Genomic DNA, 21,037 nt, shown 5'->3' with positions numbered 1-21,037 from the left:
ACATTCTTGTGTCCCCTCTGAATGCTGCTATATCACATTTTTGTGTCATATTCTAGCCTAACCCTGAAGAGTTTTCATCCTCTGTGTCCCAGCTATTTCACAGCAACTTGCTCCCAGATTTCCATCGATCTAACCCACTCCTCAGTATTTCTATTAATCACATCACTGATATCTAAGTGCCAGAGGATTCGTGCTGTGGTTGCCTTAGATTTTGTCGCTCCATTTTAATTTAACTAGAGACAGACCATTCCTGACACAAGCACAATACCCACTCTTACAAGAACTTTCTGAGATCTCTAATGTCCCTGCACAGCCTATGGGCCCTGAGTTTGCTTGAATATCAGAAGCAATCTGTTACTGCTCCTCCCACATTGCTGTATTATAGCTTTTAAAAGCAAATGGACAGTTTATTAATATAGTACAATATACATATAACCCTAACCCTAACAAGAAGGATTAAGGCATCTAAGTTTCATACTTTCTTTTCGTACGAAAACAGTTTCATTCCAAGGAATAGCGATCTTGTCTTTAAGACATAAGAAAATGGCTCAATTTTCCTATGGCCACCCCATATCCAACAGAATTCTCTGCTTACAGGATGGCAAATCCATACAACAGTAGGCTGACAGATGTGAAATCAAGAACTTAAATTTTCATTTCTGTGTACAAATATGGGTAAGAAACTATACCCACTTTATATGTGGTTCTCTCCTCACAGACGGTGCTGGAACTATGTTTAGGTTTCTAAGTGGCCTAGAAGTCAGGGCATAACCTTTGCCTTCCGGGCACCAATCTATGGTTTTATGGATAAAGCATAGGAATGGGACTCAGAAGAGAGAGAGAGAGTCTTTCTATTCCCATCTCTGACATAAGATCTCATTCTGATATTGAGCAAGGCATTTACCATCTTGAAGTGTGAATATTACTGCTCACTGTTTCGAAATTATTGTCAGGTTAAATTCACTAATGTTTTTAAAGTACTTTCAGATTTTCAGATAAATGATTATGAAATTATCATATTGCCCTGAAAAAGGCTGTCTTCCAATGTATTATTTTAATGCTCAGAAAGTGGTTTGTGTCTTAAAAAGTGGTATAAATGCATGAATGATGCTGACTATTTGCAAATGTCAATTTCAAAAGTTAATATCATTGAAACAGTGCAACAACTTGGCTGCTCAGAGACCACAGAATCAATGTCTAGATATTACATTCCCTCTTCAAAACTTTGATTAAGCAATACCTAAGTACTTCTTTATAGTTCCCGTGCGATACAGGCACGATATCCATATAGAGATAGGAAAACTGGGGCAGTAAAGGAAACAACAGAGCAAGTCAGAATCAGAGCCAGTATTAAAACTAAGGAGTTCATCCTAACCTCTAACCAATAAACTGCAGCTCTCTGAGATTAAAAAAAAAACACAAAAAAAATTCTATACTTACCAGGGGCTCGACGAGTGGCAATTGATGCATTGGCAGTCGATTTAGCGGGTCTAGTGAAGACCCGCTAAATCAACTGCAGATCGCTCTCCTGTCAACCCCTGTACTCCACCAGATCGAGAAGAGTAAGGGGAGTCGACGGGAGAGCGTCTCCCATGGAAACTCCGTATTATGGACCCTGTGCTAAGTAGATCTAACCTATGTCAATTTGAGTTACGCTATTCACGTAACTCAGCTTGTGTAGCTTAGATCGAATTTCCCCTGTAGTGTAGACAAGGCCTTGGTTTTCTTACCTGAGCCAGACATGGGTTTGGCCTTTTTTTTTTTTTTTTTTTTTTTTGACTAATCACTGCATTGTAGGACTGGGGTGAAGCAGAGAAAAACAAATAAACACTTATCTTGGTTCAAATGGATAGGTCAAATACATGAGTACTTATTCTGACAGCGCTGGTGGGCAATATTTATAACCCCATTATTTGTGGGGACTGTGCTGAAATTATATTGCTATGCTGTTTTGGCTAAGAGAGTATGCACTGACCCTGCTATGCCCAGCACAGCACCAGAATAATTCTGTGCAAAAAGGTTTGCATTAAACGTAATGAAGCAAATGACAAAATCAATAAACCAGGAATGGTGTGGCTATCATAAAAATGATGTAAATTCAGAGTTCAGGGTGGTTATGCAGCTATTTAGAATTGTAATTAAAACCAGCACCATTTTTCCCCAGGATAAAAGCCACTTTGACAACCACAAATGAATGCTACAGGAAATTTTCTACAAAAATATTCAAAATTAATGTATGGCACAAAGATGGCATACATCATCCAAGGATAACCTGTAAATGTCGACTTATGATCAAGTTTAAGAGTACAAAATACAGGGAATTTGATTTTACATAAGATTTTTCGAGTGACCCTGTCTTCCACTTTAATAAAGTTTTATATTAAAAGGGAACTATGGATGCAGTGTATCCCATTTTAAATTAATTGTACTTCTGAAGTTACTCTCTGTCAAAGAGACTTTTTTAAAAGTCTATTAAAATTGCAACGAGAGGATCAAATCTGCCATTCATTACATTCCATTCAAACCTCACTGATACTGTGCTTAGCCAATCCTAACATTCAAGAGAGTATTTTATACCATATCTATATTTTATTTAAACAAAGGAAACACTGAACAGATGAGTGATACTTGCCAAAATTAGTAGCTCCATTGACTTTAACATTTCTTTGACACTCGCCCATATACCAGATTCAAGCTTAGCAGACAAGCTTGGTGTAAACAGATGTGTAAACAGATGTGTTAACTACTTTTATTTGGATGAGTTAACATCACTAACAACTAGAGTTGCCAACCTTCCAGAATTGTCCTGGAGTCTCCAGGTATTAAAGATCAATGTTTAATTAAAGATTATATCATTTGATGAAACTGCCAGGAATATGTCCAGCTAAAGTTGGGAATCCTATGCAACACCTGAACGCTACCCCAAACCTGCTCCTCTCATGCATAATGCATGAGTTACTCAGTAATTCAAGTTGGAGGGCATGCATAAATAACCTGCAAATACCGACAGCATAATCCTACAGCACATATACTTCCTACCAATCAGCAACTCTTGGCATTTTTAGCTGTAAAGTACCCCCACATTTCAAGTGGCTCTCAATGTCAGATTGGGGATGTGCAGCATATGGCCTCATTTAAAAATTCATACAAAAATGACATTTAGGAAAGTTCAATACATAAAGGTTTGAATAAAAGGATTCTCATATCTAGTTTTTAATTGTTATTTCCAGTTAAATACATTGGATAAAATCCAATATAAACTCAAAAATAACATTTAACTTTGGGATTTTCTCATTCAAATACAAACCTATTACAATGCCCTCAGCTGATGCAAACTGGTCATATCACAATGCTGCAGATGCACTGCTTGTGAAGGGTACTGTCCATGCCATTCTTCAACACACCCATTGCTGGGAAACTCAGTAGGCTGCATTAATGATACCTACAGAAAAAGCCATTCTTGTGCCCTCTTAAACAAGCAAGACAAGAGTAAACTATGCAAAATAAAGAGAGTAGATCATGGCAGGATAAGATTTAAGGTAGAAGGAGAGGACAACCTGGGCCACATGATATTACTTTCTTGGCACAAGGCTTTCCAACCCTATCAAGAGGATTTCACCTTGTGAATCAAAGACATTAGAGTCCATTTAAAGAAGTTTGAGAACCTTTAAAAAACATCACCAATATTTGTCCCTAGTTAAACAATCAGGAAAAAATGAAAATTCATGGGAAGCCAAAAATATGACTATTCAAACACTGTATACATTAGAGATATAAAATAAAAACCATTAAAATGAAATCAAATGATAAATTAGCCTTGTTGCAGTGGCATAGGGCTTACATTTCATAAAAATCTAACAATAATTATATATCTGTAATTCTCCAGTGAACCTAAATATTAAAGATTTTTAAAAACATGAAAAGCCCATGTTTTAAGGCTGAGCTATAGGCTGAACAAACATATACTGTTATTTTATTTATTTGTATTTTGCAGATTGAATACCTTTAAATAGACAAAGGAGATATTTTAGCTTTATCTAGTTGACATTTTATGCAGCAGAGGGGAACTAAGACCAGCTCTGCAATAGGGAAATTCATTCCAAGGGTCACAGGTTTGATTTCTAATGATTTATTGTTGAAAATTCCCTCATGGCTGGTCAAGCCCACCGTTATGGATGGCCACAGAATACAAATACTTCCTCTAATGCAAATGCATATTAGGAGCCACATTAATTAATATGGATAGGCTTATGTCAATTTCAGTGATATTATTCAGTTACACACAGATAATCATGGGAAAAGGATCATATCAGGGATGGATGTACTTGAAAGATTTAATATTTTTCACAAGTGCTAGTCAACTGATGTTCTATTTAGGAGAAGGAACATGGAAGACAAGATCATAAAAAGCAGAATAAACAAAAGCAACAAGGAGTTTTTGTGGCACCTTAGAGACTAACACATTTATTAATTTGTTAATTTATTTAATATTATTTATTATTATTTGTTAATTTATAAATTTATTATTTAGAGATTTATTAATCTCTAAGGTGCCACAAGGACTCCTTGTTGTTTTTGCTGATACAGACTAACACGGCTACCACTCTGAAAAAATCAGAATGTGTGTAATAAAGGAAAGCAGCAATAGGCTAAGCAAGCTATAAAAGGAGGCATGGATAAAATAGAATGGTGTCATAGTCCCCAAACTTCATGTAAGGCTACTTGGAATTCTGCCATGTCTCAAATATATCCCCTATATCCTTAATACTTCCCCAGTAGTTCACATTTCTTATAGCTCTTCCTGCTGCTCTAAAAAAACATTTCTTTAAAAAAAATATTCCCTTTAAAATATGGCCAGGTGCAGTCTTGCATTTTAAGACCAACCTCTTCAGCTCCCTGGGGGGTACAGTCATGCACAAAAGTAGCTGATAGGTGTTTGTCCAACCTGTTTTTAAAAACTTCCCATGATGGGGATTCCACAATCTCACTTGGAAGCCTGTTCCAGAGCTTAACTACCCTTAAGTTAGACAATTTATAGTTAGACAATTTTTCCTAATATCTTGCTGCAGATTAAACCCATTACTTCTGGTTTTACTTTCAGTGGGCATGGAAAATGGTTGACCCCCATATACTTCATAATAGCCCTTAACATATCTGAAATCTTATCAGTCCCCCCTTCTCCTGTTTTTTTTCCCTCAAGACTAAACATACCCAGTTTTTTAACCTTTCCTCATATGTCAGGGTTTCTAAACCTGTCCTTAATTTTGTTGCTCGTCTCAGGACTCTCTCCAATTTGTCCACATGTCCTGAAGTGTGGTACCCAGAACTGAACACAGTACTTCAGCTCAGGCCTTACCAGGGCCAAATAGAGCAGGACAATTGCCTCCCGTGTCTTATATGCACCAGTCCTGTTAATACACCACAGAATAACGTTAGCCTTGTTTGCAATTGCATCACATTGTTGACTCATATTCAATTAGTGATCTGCTATAACCCCCCAGATCCTTTTGAGCAGTACTAGCACAGAAGGGGGAATAACTGACATTTGATGTTTCCTTCCTAAGTGAAGTATTTTATTGATTTTCTTCTTGCTGATTTAAGACCAATTCTCTAATTTGTCAGGATTGTTTCGAATTCTAATCCTGTCCTCCAAAGTGCTCGCAACCCTTCCCACCTTGACATCATCCACAAATTTAATAAGCATATTCTAAATTCCATTATCCAAGTCATTAATAAAAATATTGAATAGTACTGGAACCAGGACTGACCCCTGTGCAACCTCACTAGATAAACTGGGAGGGTGTGACAGCAGACCATTGATAACTACTCTTTGAATATGGTCTTTTAATCAGTTGTGTACCCACTTTATAGCAATTTCATCTAGACCTGTGGTTCTCAAACTAGGGTCGCTGCATGTTCAGGGAAAGCCCCTGTCGGGCCGGGCCGGTTTGTTTACCTGCCGCGTCCGCAGGTTCGGCCGATCGCAGCTTCCAGCTCCAGGCCAATGGGGGTTATGGGAAGGGGTAGCCAGTATGTCCCTTGGCCTGTGCAGCTTCCTGCATCTCCTTGTCCGGCCCACCAGGGGCTTTCCCTGAACAAGCGGCAGCCCTAGTTTGAGAAACACTGATCTAGACCATATTTCCCTAATTTGCTTATGAGAACATCATGTGGGCTGTGTCAAAAACTTTACTAAGTCAAGACAGATCACATTTACTGCTCTTGCCCTATCCACTAAGCCTGTAAACCTGTTGAAGAAGGAAAATAGATTGGTCTGGCAAAATTTGTTCTTGACAAATCCATACTGGCTACTTCTTATAAACCTATTATCCTCCAGCTGCTTACAAAATGATTGTTTAATAATGTGTTCCAGGATCTTTCCAGGTATTGAAGTTAAAGACACGTATTATGTTTGCCCTTCTCCAGGCTTCTGGGACCTCACCCAGACCTCACCCGTCCTCTAAAACAATTGCGAATGGTTCCAAGATTGCTTAAGTACCCTAGGATGAATTTCATCAGGCCCTGCTGACTTGAATGCATCTAGCTCATCTAAATATTCTTTAGCCCATTCTTTTCTTATTTTGGCTTGCATTCCTTCTTCCTTGCTATCATATATTAATTGTGTTGAGTTACCATTGACCTTTTTAATGAAGACTGAAGCAAAACAGCCATTAAACACCACAGGCTTTTTGATGTAATTAGTTATTAGCTCTCCTTCCTCACTAGGTAGAGGACCTACACTTTCCTTCATCTTTCTCTTCCTCCTAATGTATTTCTAGAACCTTTTCTTATTACCTTTTATATCCCTTGCCAGGTTTAACTCATATTCTGTTTTAGGCTTTGTGATTTTGTCCCTACATGCTTGTGCTCTTCTTTTGTACTCCTCCTTAGCAATTTGTCCATGTTTCCACTTTCTGTAGGATTCCTTTTTGATTTCCAGGTCATCAAAGAGCTCCGTATGGAACCATATTGGCCTCATACTATTCTTCCTATCTTTTCTTTACATTGGAATAGTTGACAGTTGTGCATTTATACTGTTTCCTTGAGAAACTGCCAGCTCTCCTGAACATCTTTTTCTTTTGATTTTCTTCCCAGGGGCCTTAGCTATCAGTTCTATGAATTTGTTAAAGTCTGCTCTTTTTTTAACTCCAAGACTAAAATGGCTGTCTGCCTGGTTAATTTATCCACTTTCTGAAACAAAAAAAAATTCCCAATACATTCCAAGAATTTACTGGAAATTTTGGTCAGATTTGGTAACCTTAAGGTCATGCCACAAGGCATTTTTCTCCAGGCTTTTTAAGGGTATGGGAAGGTGATAAATACGTGTTTGTGGCACTGCCAGCTGTCCTTTACGTGGAATAGGAAGCCAGAGTTTAAGTTTCAGTGGTAGCCACGTTAGTCTGTATCAGCAAAACAAAAGAAAACAAACAAAAATGAGGAGTCCTGGTGGCACTTTAGAGACTAACAAATTTATTTAGGCATAAGCTTTCATGGGCTAGAAGCCACTTCATCAGATGTATGAAGTAAAAGATATAGGATCAGGTATAAATACATGAAAGGATGTGGGTTGCTTTACCAAGTGTTAAGTCAGTCTAATGAGATAAAGCAATTAACAGCAGAATACCAAGGGAGGAGAAATAACTTTTGAAGTGGTAAGAGAGTGGCCCATTACAGATAGTTGACAAGAAGGTGAGAGTAACAGTAGGGAGAAATTAGTATTGGGTAAATTAAGTTTAGGTTTTGTAATGACCCAACCACTCCCAGTCTTTATTTAAGCCTAATCTGATGATATCTAGTTTGCAAACTGATTCCAGTTCTGGAGCTTCACATTGGAGTTTTTTTGTTGTTTTTTTTTGTTGAAGAATTGCCACTTTGAGGTCTGTTATTGAGTGACCAGAGAGATTGTTTTTTGAATGTTATGATTCCTGATGTCAGATTTGTGTCCATTTATTCTTTTGCATAGAGACTGTCTGGTTTGGCCAATGTACATGGCAGATGGGGCATTGCTGGCACATGATGGCATATATCACATTGGTAGATGAGCAGGTTAACGAGCCCTGGATGGTATGGCTGATGTGGTTAGGTCCTATGATGGTGTCCCTTGAAAAAATATGTGGACAGAGTTGGCACCGGGGTTTGTAGCAGGGTTTGGTTCCTGGGTTGGTGTTTTTGTTGTATGGTGTACAGTCACTGTTGAGTATTTGCTTCAGGTTGGGGGGCTGTCTGTAAGCGAGCACTGGCCTGTCTCCCAAGGTCTGTGAGAGTGAGGGATCGTCCTTCAGGATAGGTTGTAGATCCTTGAGGATGCACTGGAGAGGTTTTAGTTGGGGGCTGTAAGTGATGGCTAGTGGCATTCTGTTACTTTCTTTGTTGGACCTATCTTGTAGTAGGTGACTTTTCGGTACTCTTCTGGTTCTGTTAATCTGTTTCTTCCCTTCACCCGGTGGGTACTGCTGTTCTAAGAATGCTTGATAGACAGTCTGTAGGTGTTTGTCTCTGTCTGAGGATCAGAGAAAATGCAGTTGTATCTTAGAGCTTGGCTGTAGACAGTGGATTGTGTGATGTGATCTGGATGAAAGCTGGAGGCATGTAGATAAGTATAGCGGTCAGTAGGTTTCCAGTAAAGGGCAGTGTTTATGTGACCATCACTTATTAGCACTGTAGTGTCTAGGAAGTGGACCTCTTGTGTGGACTGGTCCATGCTGAGGTTGATGGTAGGATAGAAATCGTTGAAATCTTGGTGGAATTCCTCAATCCTTCCCACGGGTCCAGATGATGAAGAGGTCATCAATGTAGCGCACATAGAGTAGGGGCATAAGGGGATGAGAGCTGAGGAAGCATTGTTCTAAGTCAGCCATAAAAACATTAGCATACTGAGGGGCCATGAGGGTACCCATAGCAGTCCTGCTGACTTGAAGGTATAAATTGTCCCCAAATATGAAATAGTTGTGGGTGAAGACAAAGTCACAAATTTCAGCCACCAGGTTTGCCATGATGGTATCGGGGATGCTATTGTTGTTTTTCAAGCTTGCAAGTGTACACAGTATAGTGTCATAGTAAAGATGGAAAAGGTTTATCCTGACAATCCCACCTTGATTCCCTGGTGGCAAACACAACACACTAAATTCTCAGTGCAATCACTCTTTATAACACTTTAATTCAACATGAGAATAAAGAAAAAATTCTGTATCAAGAAATACCTAGTACCAAGACTTAACCTCTCTCCTTGATTGCTTTGTGCATTATGAGAAAAATCATATTAAATGCATGCTGCATTGTACAGGGAATATGCACATGCATTTCAATACATCACATCTTTTTAATGATGTAAATGTGGAATATGTGGTTTTTGCATTTATAATTAGGGGAGGATCAGACGGTGAAAGTTAAACAACATATTCATTAAATTAACAAGAGTTAAGTTGATAACACATTATTTTAATAGTACAATAATGCTGCATTATCATGGAATTTCTCTGAAAGTGAATGTGACAGCCACAGGGATACCTCCTGAATACATTATGGTCAATATCACAATGAATAGCAATTACAGGAGTTAGAAAGATTTAATCCACTGGAATATTTAGGACTGGTCTACACTAGGACTTTAATTCAAATTTAGCAGCGTTAATTCGAATTAACCGTGCACCCGTCCACACCAGGAAGCCATTTAATTTGACATAGAGGGCTCTTTAGTTCGAATTCTGTACTCCTCCCCGACGAGGGGAGTAGCGCTAAATTCGACATGGCTATGTCGAATTAGGCTAGGTGTGGATGCAAATCGAACTTAGTAGCTCCGGGAGCTATCCCACAGTGCACCACTCTGTTGACGCTCTGGACAGCAGTCCGAGCTTCGATGTTCTGACCAGCCACACAGGAAAAGCCCCAGGAAAATTTGAATTCCTTTTCCTGTCTGGCCAGTTTGAATCTCATTTCCTGTTTGGTCATCGGGGCTAGCTCAGCAGCACCGGCAGCGATGCAGAGCTCTCCAGCACAGGAGTCCATGCAATCTCAGAATAGAAAGAGGGCCCCAGCATGGACTGACCGGGAAGTCTTGGATCTGATCGGTGTGTGGGGCGAGGAGTCTGTGCTTTCGGAGCTGCGCTCCAAAAAATGGAATGCAAAGACCTACGAGAAGGTCTCCAAAGCCATGAGAGACAGAAGATACAGGCGGGATGCAACGCAGCGCCGCGTGAAAATCAAGGACCCCAGACAAGGCTACCAAAAAATCAAAGCGGCAAACGGACGCTACGGAGCCTGCCACCACTGCCCCACCAGTGACCGTGGACTCTGACGATGGGACAGTGTCGACGGCCAGTTCCTCGGCGATGTTCGCGGACGGGGAAGATGAGGAAGGGTTTGTGGAGGACGAGGCAGGCGACAGCGCTTACAACGCTGGTTTCCCCGACAGCCAGGATCTCTTCATCATCCTCACGGAGATCCCCTACCAACCCTCCCCGGCCGTTAACCCGGACCCTGAATCAGGGGAAGGAGCAGTCGGTAAGTGCTTTAAACATGTAAACTTTTATTCTTAATATAACTGCAATCTGAAGTATGTGAAAAGGAGGTCTCTATATATATGGGGATAGAACAGAAATCCTCCTGGGAGATCTCCACAAAGCTCTCCTGGAGGTAATCGAAAATCCTCCGCAGGAGGTTCCTGGGGAGAGCTGCCTTATTGGGTGCTCCGTGGTAGCACACTTTTCCGCGCCAGGCTTTCATGAGGTACTCAGGGAGCATTGCCTCCCCGAGCACGGCTGCATAGGCCCCTGGTTTGTGCTGGCTTTCACGCAGCATGCGCTCTCTATCGGCCTCAGTGACCCTCCTCAGGGTGATCTCGCTTGGAGACTCCTGCATCTAATTAGGGGAATTACTGTAATGTTACGCCTGGTCCAAAATATTTTTAAAAAATCTCCGGACAGACGGCGTAGCAGAGACTCAGCACGCTGCTGCGTGACAAGCGTAACGGAAAGCCAAAAAATCAAATGGACGCTCATGGAGGGAGGGGGGACTGAGGACGCAAGCTATCCCACAGTTCCTGCAGTCTCCGAAAAGCATTTGCATTCTTGGCTGATCTCTCAATACCTGTACGGTCAAACACATTGTCCGCGGCGGTTCAGGGCATAGCTCGTCAATGTACCCCCCTCCCCCACCCCCAGAAGGAAAAGGAAAAAAAATCATCTCTTGACTCTTTTAAATGTCACCCTATGTGTACTGAATGCTGCTGGTAGACGCGATGCTGCGGCACTGTACTGTAGCATCCTCTCCCCCCTCCCGCCTCATGGGTGGCTGATGGTGCAGTAAGACTGATATCCGTCGTCATCATCATCAGCCTTGCAGTAGATGGTGTAGTGCAATACGACTGGTACCCGTCCTCGTCATCAGCCCATAAGTAGACGGCCTGCTAACCGTCTTCATCATAGCAACAGGGGGCTGAGCTCCATCAGCCCCCGCCCTTCATGTGTAAAGAAAAGATTCTGTACTGCCTGGACTGTCATAGCAGCAGGATGCTGTTTTCCTCTCCCACACACTGCTTAATGTCCTGTCTGGACAATCATAGCAGCTGGAGGCTGCCTTCCCCTTATTTCATTTCAGTAACAAGTCACTGTTTCTTATTCCTCCATTCTGTATTACTTCAGCACACAAATCAGGGGACACTGCAACGGTAGCCCGGGAAGGCTGGGGGAGGAGGGAAGCAACAGGTGGGGTTGTTGCAGGAGCACCCCCTGTGAATGCCATACAGCTCATCATTCCTGAATAATCTGACACGGAGTGGCTGTGCTCTCTGGTTCTCTGAAACACTGGATCTCTACTACAGTAGCCCCATATTCTATGCAGGAATTATTCTATTTTTAGATACCATAAAGGAGGGATTGACTCGGGGAGTCATTCCCAGTTTTGTCTTTTGCGCCCCCGTCTGATCTCGGCCAGGGGCACCTATGACAGCAGCAGAAGGTATAATGCAATACGGCTGGTAACCATCATCACCTTGCCAATTTACAATGGCATGGTAGATGGTACAGTATGGCTGATAACCATCTCTGCTGTCATGCAAAAGCAAATGAATGCTGCTGTGTAGCGCTGCTGAATCCCCTCTGTCCGCGGCATCTAGTACACATACGGTGACAGTGACAAAAGGCAAAACAGGCTCCCTGGTTGCCACGCTCTGGCGTATGCCAGGGCAATCCAGGGAAAACGGGCTCGAAATGATTGTCTGGCGTTACTTTCCCAGAGGAAGGAATGACTGACTACATTTACCCAGAACCACCCGCGACAATGAAATTTGCACCATCAGGCACTGGGATCTCAACCCAGAAGTGCAAGGGTCGGGGGACACTGCGATGGGGTAGAACAGGGGCAGAGTTTATGCTTTCAGGATTGCCTGCTGCAGGAGTGCGGACGAGATAGGTGCTGTGCATGGTGTTGTTCACAGACACAGACTAGACTGTGTTCATTGTTCACAAAAATGAATCTTTGCAAGGAATTCACTCCCTTTTTCCCATCACACAGCTTCGACTGTCTCCAGACCTGCCACAGCATCCCCCTCACAGAGGCTGGCAAAGATTAGGCGGCGAAAGAAAAAGACAGGGGACGAGATGATCGCTGAAGTTATGGGGTGCTCCCGAGCCGAGGCGGACCAGCAGAGCCAGTGGAGGGAGACCCTCTCTCTGTACCAGCACTCACACAGCGAACAGGAGGAGAGGTGGCGTGAGGAAGACAAGCAGGCGACTCAAACGCTGCTTGGACTAATGAGGGAGCAAACGGACACGCTCTGGCGCCTTGTGGATGTTCTGCAGGAGCGCAGCCAGGAGGACAGAGCCCCCCCGCAGTGTATCTGCAACCGCCCTCCCCCGCCACAAAGTCCCATACCTCCCGTCACCCAAAGTAACCAGAAGGAGTGGCGCCAGGGGCCATGAAAAATGTCACTGCACCCCAGCAGAGTGCTCAAGTACCCAAAAGCTCTCATACCCTAATTTTTGAGAATTCCTTCCCTTCCTGACTCACCCAAGCCCCAATCCCAGTTTCATCCCCTGACTGTCTGGTTAATTATTAAAAATACTTTGCTGTTAATTACTGTTTCCGTCATGCTTTTTTACACAACACTGTGTTTGAAGGGGTGGGTGGGTGGGTGGGGAAGGGGGTAGGGTATTGCATAGGACAGTCACCTTTAGCAGGGTACAGAGACGGGGGCAGGATCAGCAGCAGGTCACACACACAGTGCAGTCAGTAGGCACCCTGGTCGGTATGGGAGGTGGTTTGCAGGTTCTGTGTGGGTGGGGGGGATGTGACTTTGTAGCGGGGGAGGGGGGTTACAGATCTCATGCAACGGTCCCTGTCCTGGACCACAGAGCCACGCAGCAGAGGAATCTGTATCCGTCCTCCCCCGCCACAAGGCCACATAGCCCCCACACACAGAGTCCCAAAAAGGAGGGATGGCAGGCTCCGTTGAAACAACCAGTCCGGCACTGCAGACCGCTCTGGGAGCAGGAGCCTGTCATTCCTCGAGTTTAGAGGCGGTCTTTACATCACCGCACACCCTACCCAGCACAGTCCGCGTCCCAGTTTCAACCCTTTAACGCAAAGTCATCAATAAAGAAACCTTTGTAAAGTTACAGTGGAACATGTATTTTATTTTTAAACGTGTGTTGGAAGTGGGGGAAGCGGGGTGGACGGGGTATGTAACTGCAGATGCTAGTCAACAGTAACTTGGTAAAGAAACAGGGGCAGGTTCAGCTTCTCTGTAAAGAAACTGAACAGTCACAGGTCACACTGCTCGATGGTACTTGAAGAGTTCCTTGTCGCTGTCCAAGGCGCCTGTATAGGGCTTCACGAGCCAGGGCATTAGCGGGTAGGCTGGGTCCCTGAGGATCACTATAGGTATCTGCACATCCCCAAGAGTTATTTTGTGGTCCGGGAAGAAACTACCTTCCTGCAGGCGTCTAAACAGACTAGAGTTCCTGAAAACACGCGCGTCATTAACTTTGCCTGGCCACCCGACGTTGATGTTGGTAAAACGTTCCCCATGGTCCACCAGTGCTCGCAGCACCATTGAAAAGTAGCCCTATTTCTCAGCAGCTGACTGTGGAAGAGGTGGACGATAAGGTGCGAGGAGTTGACAACGGCCATAAGTGCAGCGGGCTCTGTGCTCGCAGTGCTGTGGCGCCCGCGCTGTCACTGAGCAGAAAAGTGCACGAACAGATTGCCCGCAGGCGCTTTCAGGGAGGGAGGGAGGGAGGAGGTGATTGACGGTTCAATGATGACAGTTACCCAAAACCACCCTCGACACATTTTTTCCCCCAGCATGCATTGGGGGGAAATCCCAGAATTCCAATGGGCAGCGGGGAGTGCGGGAACTGTGGGATAGCTTCCCACAGTGCATCGCTTCCAAATTTGACGCTGGCCCCGTTACTGTGGACTCACACAGTCGAATTAGTGTATTTAGTGTGGATACACAAATTCGACTTCATAAGGTCGATTCCACAAATTCGACTTAAGTTGATTCGAAATAGTCTTGTAGTGTAGACATACCCTTAGAAAGTAATTGTGAATTTAGGGATATGAAGAAAACTTTTAAAAGGTTTTTAGTTATAAATAATATGATCCATTCATCCCTTAAAGGATACATGAGACTTGTCTCCAGAATAAATTTCTCATATAAATGGTTATACTTTATCTCTGAACGGTTAGGCACCTCTGAAGATGCTCAAGAAATATCAATGTTCAGGATCAAAACAATGTGGAATCCATTCCAAAATACAAATGTATTTGCCTTTTAAACGCTCATATATTGGAACATATTTAAAATATTATGTGTCTCACATAGACATCAGAGACAAACACTTGCTGGTCATCCTCTGTGTACTCAAATACAAAAGTATAAACATGCAGGACCCAACTTCCTTCTCATTAAGTGGTTTTATATTTTTGTAATAATTGACTTTAATATTTACTCCAGATTTTACATCTTCTTAAACCAGTTGATAATCAGACCACTGATTCATTTTCTCTTCCCCAAATAATCTTGTGCAAACTCCAATATGAATGTAACGTTAAATTGGCAAATTCAATCAGATGGGAGTCAAGAAATGAAGATTAGGATTTTCAAAGAGCCTAAGAGTTTAGGGTCCCTTGAAAATCCCAACCTAAGGATTCAGAGTAGCAGCCGTGTTAGTCTGTATCTGCAAAAAGAACAGGAGTACTTGTGGCACCTTAGTGACTAACAAATTTATTTGAGCATAAGCTTTCGTGGGCTACAGCTCACTTCATCAGATGCATAGAATGGAACATATAGTAAGTAGATATATATACACATACAGAGAACATGAGAAGGTGGGAGTTGTTTTGGAGAACCGAAGGTTATTAAGGTTTCTAATGCAACCTTAAGATATGCTGCACATTGTAATCAGAGCTCACCAAATAATTCATGATCACTTACCTTCTTTCTGCTTGTGAAATATCTGCAAGCATATTGTCATTGCCTCAGATTTATGCATTATTTTAATTAATTAGACTATTTATTCACCCCCCCCTCTCTGTGTGTGAATGGATCATGAATATTGTAAATAGAAACTGTGTTGCTTAACTGTGATGGGTAAGAAATGTCACACAGCATTGTTCCTGTTCTCTGCTTGTGTGAGTGCACAAACAACTGTTTGTGTTAAATGAAAAATTCAGCTTTTGTGAAAACTTGAATATGCAAGTTGGAAATTCATTTTTTGAAAAAGCTAATCTGTTATATATGTTAACAGAAAGTAAATAGAACGGGGGGATGAGCATAGATCAAGAGAACTTATTTAATAAGTAGAACCAATATTCACAGAAATGTTTTTGCATGCTATAATGGTCTAGATATTACGGTATGTATTAAATAGCAAAATAAATGTGCATTGGTTTACAACGGTAGACCATGCTATGTAAGTGCATTGGCAAGTGACAATGTAAGCATTGGCAGCTACACTCAAACAGTGTTCTGAAAACAGCTAGGTTTATTAGTCAACTGGAATACAGCATAGAAAGTCCCTAGGTTAGCATAAAGAAATGAAGGTTCAAGCATAGAGCATTCTGGTTAGCCCAGAGCCCAGCCAAGCTGCAGTGAATCCCATTATCCAGCCTCTGCCTCTCTCTGTCTGATCTTGGTCACTTCCCATGTGAGAACCCTGACTCCTTCCAGCAGCCAACTCTTATTCCCTTCACCTCACACCTTCCCAGTCCTTTGTTTTTGAGCTGGGATCTTTGCTCAGCTTCCTTGCTGAGAGGTGGAGGAATCCATCTCCCTCTGGGTCATTGGTTGCTAGGTGTTACTGTCCTGGTGACTGGATTTGCCATTGTCTTCTCAGATTCTCCAAATGATATGCAGGGTTGGCCTTGGCCAGTCCTTTTCAATGATTCATTCAGACATAAGCTGCTAGGCGTCATTCAAACCTATGTTTCTTTGCCTCACCCTGAGGGCAAACAGTCTTCCTTCGCCCCCCTCCCCCCACACCCAGTAACCACACAAAATATAGGGAAAACTGAAGCACATATAGGCTCACAATGGTAAATAAGTTGAGAACCACTGATTTAAAGATATCGCTTGAGAGAGGTTCTAATTTTTTGTCCAATGGCAAATTGGCTTATAAACCTTAAGCAATATTTCTCTCAGCAACTGGACAGCAATCTGTGTCCAGAAGCAGTTGCCATCTTCTCTAATGGACCATGGTAGACACATGATTCATACCTTAATTATAGAGGGAAACTGACTGTAGATATGAGAATAAACTACTTATCCAGCTCCCTAGGTATATTTTCCATCCTCAGTATTGTTGCTTCAAAACAGCAGAATTTCCTGTATATATAAACCAAAGCCCCTTGTACCGTGTTCCAGTCTTGTATCATTAAAGATGTTTGTAGCACATATTTGTAGAAAGATGTCAGTAGGACGTTTGCTATGGAGAGGCACTTCAAAAAAGAGTGTTCCCATGGGGTCTACAGTAAAAATACCAGATTGGGAAGCTAATAAAAAATCTATTATGTAGCTAAAACTGCTGTAGTGTGCTACTGGAACCAGCTTCACCATCATAGCTGCCAACCCCACCATGTCCTGGGACTCTGAACCTTCATCCTGATCATTACATCACAACCCCCTTCACTGGCTGAAACCCTGGGATTACGGAGAGTCTCTCATTTCTCTTTCTCCTCCCCACTCCAGCAAATGCCCTTTTCTTTCCCCACCTTATTTCTTCTCTTTCCTCTCTCTTTTTGTCCTTCTGTCTAATAAGAGTTTGGCTTAGCCAGCCAAGACTGCATGTACAGTGATATAAGGCTATGACTAGAAAGAGGCAACTAAATGAAATGCCCTAAACAGCCTGAGACTGATACATGTTTCCAGTTCCAGGTCTCAGAGTGGCTGATAAGATCATGTGGTGTGCCTGTGTTTTTCCAGCCACCAGAGACAGAAGGGGCATTTTCTATCTTGGTGTTCTCTTCACTCCCTGTTTCGTATGCTTGGCTTGTTTTTCTATTCAGAAATTGGATCAGACTAACAGCAGCAACAGCTCCAGCCCATCTGTACTAACTTCTCTTTTCCTCAAAAACACAGTTATTAGCATCTTTGCTACCATCTAAGAGAGTGTCAAACAAGGAGGGTTTCCTTCTAAAAACTCTCTCCATCGAATGGGAAAGGGAACAAGGGGTGTTGTTAAAACGGAAGCCTTGCTCTTAATTTACATTTCAATTGATGTAACTGTTCTTCCTTCTTTTCTGTATCTTTAATAAAAAGGTTAAAGTGATGTTTAATGGTGTGTTTACCATGGTACCAAGCCGGTTGAAATCTCTGTATATCAAACCCTGAACTTGGTTTAACACTGTTTAATATTGGACAGGGACTGGGTTATGTTAGCATAGATTCCATCTTAATTAAGACAACATTTTTGTTATTGTGACATTTTATTAGCTTTTATGTACTTTTTACAGTTGTGCCTACAACTAGAGTAAATTTGTAGGCCCACTTACTACAACATAATCCCTAATTTTTTGCTTTGGATTGGACATTTGTTTATAAAATTACAATGATAAAAATATGTTTATTTTAGTTTAAGCAGATAGCAAAAAGGAAAAGAAAAAACATATGATTATATTTCAAGGTTTGTAATTTTTTTATTTCAAAATTAGAAATTAGAAATTTGATGATTAAATACCAGTTATGTCTAACAATTATATCTTATATTTAATAGTTAAAAATGTTAAAACAGTTTTTAGAAGTTAATAAAACTTATGAATTTACAATATACTTTATTTTTAGTTAAAGCTTTATATTTACATTTGTGATAACTGGGCCTACACATTTATCCTAATTCTAAACACAATTGTAAAAAGTAGGTAAAAGCTTACAAAAAGTCACAATAACCTATGGTAACAAATGTTAATAAAAAGTATCAAGTATCAGAGGGGTAGCCGTGTTAGTCTGGATCTGTAAAAGCAGCAAAGAGTCCTGTGGCACCTTATAGACTAACAGACGTACTGGAGCATGAGCTTTCATGGGTGAATACCCACTTCGTCGGATGCATGCATCTGACGAAGTGGGTATTCACCCATGAAAGCTCATGCTCCAATATGTCTGTTAGTCTATAAGGTGCCACAGGACTCTTCGCTGCTAATAAAAAGTATAACTCCCTCCCCCAAAATATTGAATTAGTCCAAACAAAGGAAACTACTAATACAACTCAAAAACTGTGTTAAAATCATGCTTCAGAAACAACCAAAAATAAGTGAACCAAAATTAATATATCAAAAACTATGCCTAATTAATAAACAAAATAACACAAAATGGGTTATTCCACCTGTGACTCCCTGGCACCCCAATATTCACCACTGTCATGTAATTAGGCTGTCTATGTGTTACTGTAACATGTTGTGAGGTTGAAAATGCCCACAAGCAGCCTTTCAGGTACAACAGTAAAAAGGCCAAACAAAGTTAATGGTTTATTGAGGAAATGCACACCACAATAATGATGATAATAAGTAAAAAAAAGTTTTCGTGGTCTGTTCAAAAGCATCTGGCGGGACGGATTTGGCCTGTGGTCCACCTATTGACTATCCCTTCCCTAGACTGATGTGGATAGACAGACATGTCTTAAGATTAGAAAATAATTCAACTTCCTTAGAAAAAAGATTCTCAGTGCAGATGTCCCAAATGAAGCACAAAATATCCATAAAATGGGGTAATGGAGACCTACGTCTGTACTCAATGCAACACTAAGCTAATATTATTCTGTTCACTTGAACACTCACACAACCTAATGTAGAAGGGGAGCTGTTTATTGCACGTACTTTAATTCAAATTACCGGTACACTTCTATTTCATATCTACGGATACAAAGACACTTGGTAATACCTAACCATCTACTATGCTGTGACTGCTGCTTATTACATAGAGCTTAATAGTCTCAGTGTTAACCTATGCTCCCCCTCTCTGGTTGTTATATCCACATATTATCTCTTTGGAGCAGGCTCAGGGTTTACATTATATGTGCACACAGTGCTTAGCACAATGGGGTCACTACCTCTGACAGGGCCTGTGCGTGGCTACTGCCACAGCCATCCTCCTGGCCAACACATCGGGGACTGAACCAGTCACCTCCAGAGCTACTACATCGTGTGCTGAAGAGTCAAGGCTCTGTAACTGGGGACTGTAATAACTCATGTCCTCATAGCACAGAGGAAGACCTGTAATACACACTCACCAGAAGGTTACACTATCACAGTGCTAATACTCCTATAACATGACATATGTTATGTATGTTACACAGTTTTACAATGAATTTGAGAGACTTTTGCCTCCTTTTCTTAGTCTAGAAAGCAGCCTTCCTCGGGGGAAGGAGACCAGGCACTGAACCTCTGCCACACTGACAACCTGCTGGCTATAACCAGGCTTGTTTCAAGATGGCCCTATCTTGCCTCTAACAGTAGCAATGGAGTGATACTAGCCTAAGACAGTGCAGCACATATGGCCTCTACATAAGGTGCAGCCATGGGAAGGTACAATAGGAAATCTTTACATAACTGTATTCTTTTGTTTATGTTTAGAGAAAGCCAAGGGCCAAACTAATTTAAGGTAATTGTATTACCACAAATAAACAGATTTTACCCTTAAATGGCTTTTATTGAAACACAGGACAGGAATGCAAATGTCAGAAAGAAAATAAAACCTGTTCATCAAGTTAATTTCTTCTGCCTAGCAAAAGTCATACCATTTTCTCACTTTCTTTACTCTGAAGTTTGTGCTGGATCTGTGTAGCTCTGACCTATGCTCTGTAATATAATTACCTGCACTCTTTGAATGAAGCTCTGGAATAAAGAACAAAAAAACAACTTCAGCTAACATCGTGATGCTGTTCCCTTTCAACTTCTCACTGATCTGCTGTATTGTTTCCTTTGACTGATATACTTTAGCACATAGTCTGTAATTTAACCAAACTTTGCAAGGTAAGATTATGCATTGTTGGCATAGTAGGGTCTCCAAATTTAAGAATATAATCTGCACATCTGTCTTTGATCAGAACTCCTACTGATGGATGGGAATTGTTTTTGTGGACTGAGGGGAGCATATAGGTTACAGTCAAAGAACATCTTTCTAGGTGCCGGGACCATCTTTCTATGCATGCTGCATAGACCTGAACTCACATCTGACGCTCAAATAAATAATCGCAGTAGCACAGAGAATATAAGAATGTAACAACTTAAGAATGGCCAAACTGGGACAAATCAATGGTCCATCTAGCCTAGTAACCTGTCTTCCAAAAGTGGCCAGTGCCAGATGCTTCGGAGGGAATGAGCAGAATAGGGCAATTTATCAAGTGGTCCACCCCCTGTAGTCCAGTCCCAGCTTCTGGCAGTCAGAGGTTTAGGGACACTCAGACCATGTGGTTGCATCCCTGACCGTGTTGGCTAATAGCCACCGATGGACCTATCCTCCATGAACTTACCCAATTCTTCTTTGAACCCAGTTATGTTTTTGGCCTTCACAATCCCTTGGCAAAAAGTTCCACATGTTGATTGAGAA

The 21,037-nt window shown here is 41.7% G+C and overlaps 1 protein-coding gene across 2 annotated transcripts in view; it reads right to left on the bottom strand.

The window, feature by feature from the left end:
- Positions 1-21,037, bottom strand: part of SLIT3 (slit guidance ligand 3) — a 768,837-nt gene that overhangs the window by 336,246 nt on the left and 411,554 nt on the right. The gene's annotated exons all lie outside the window — the stretch shown is intronic.

The sequence above is a fragment of the Mauremys mutica genome, chromosome 8 (genome assembly GCF_020497125.1).
Source record: "Mauremys mutica isolate MM-2020 ecotype Southern chromosome 8, ASM2049712v1, whole genome shotgun sequence".
In the NCBI taxonomy this organism is placed as follows: Eukaryota; Metazoa; Chordata; order Testudines; family Geoemydidae; genus Mauremys; species Mauremys mutica.
The sequence above is the reverse complement of the archived record's forward strand: the minus strand, read 5'-3'. Positions and strand labels throughout refer to the sequence as shown.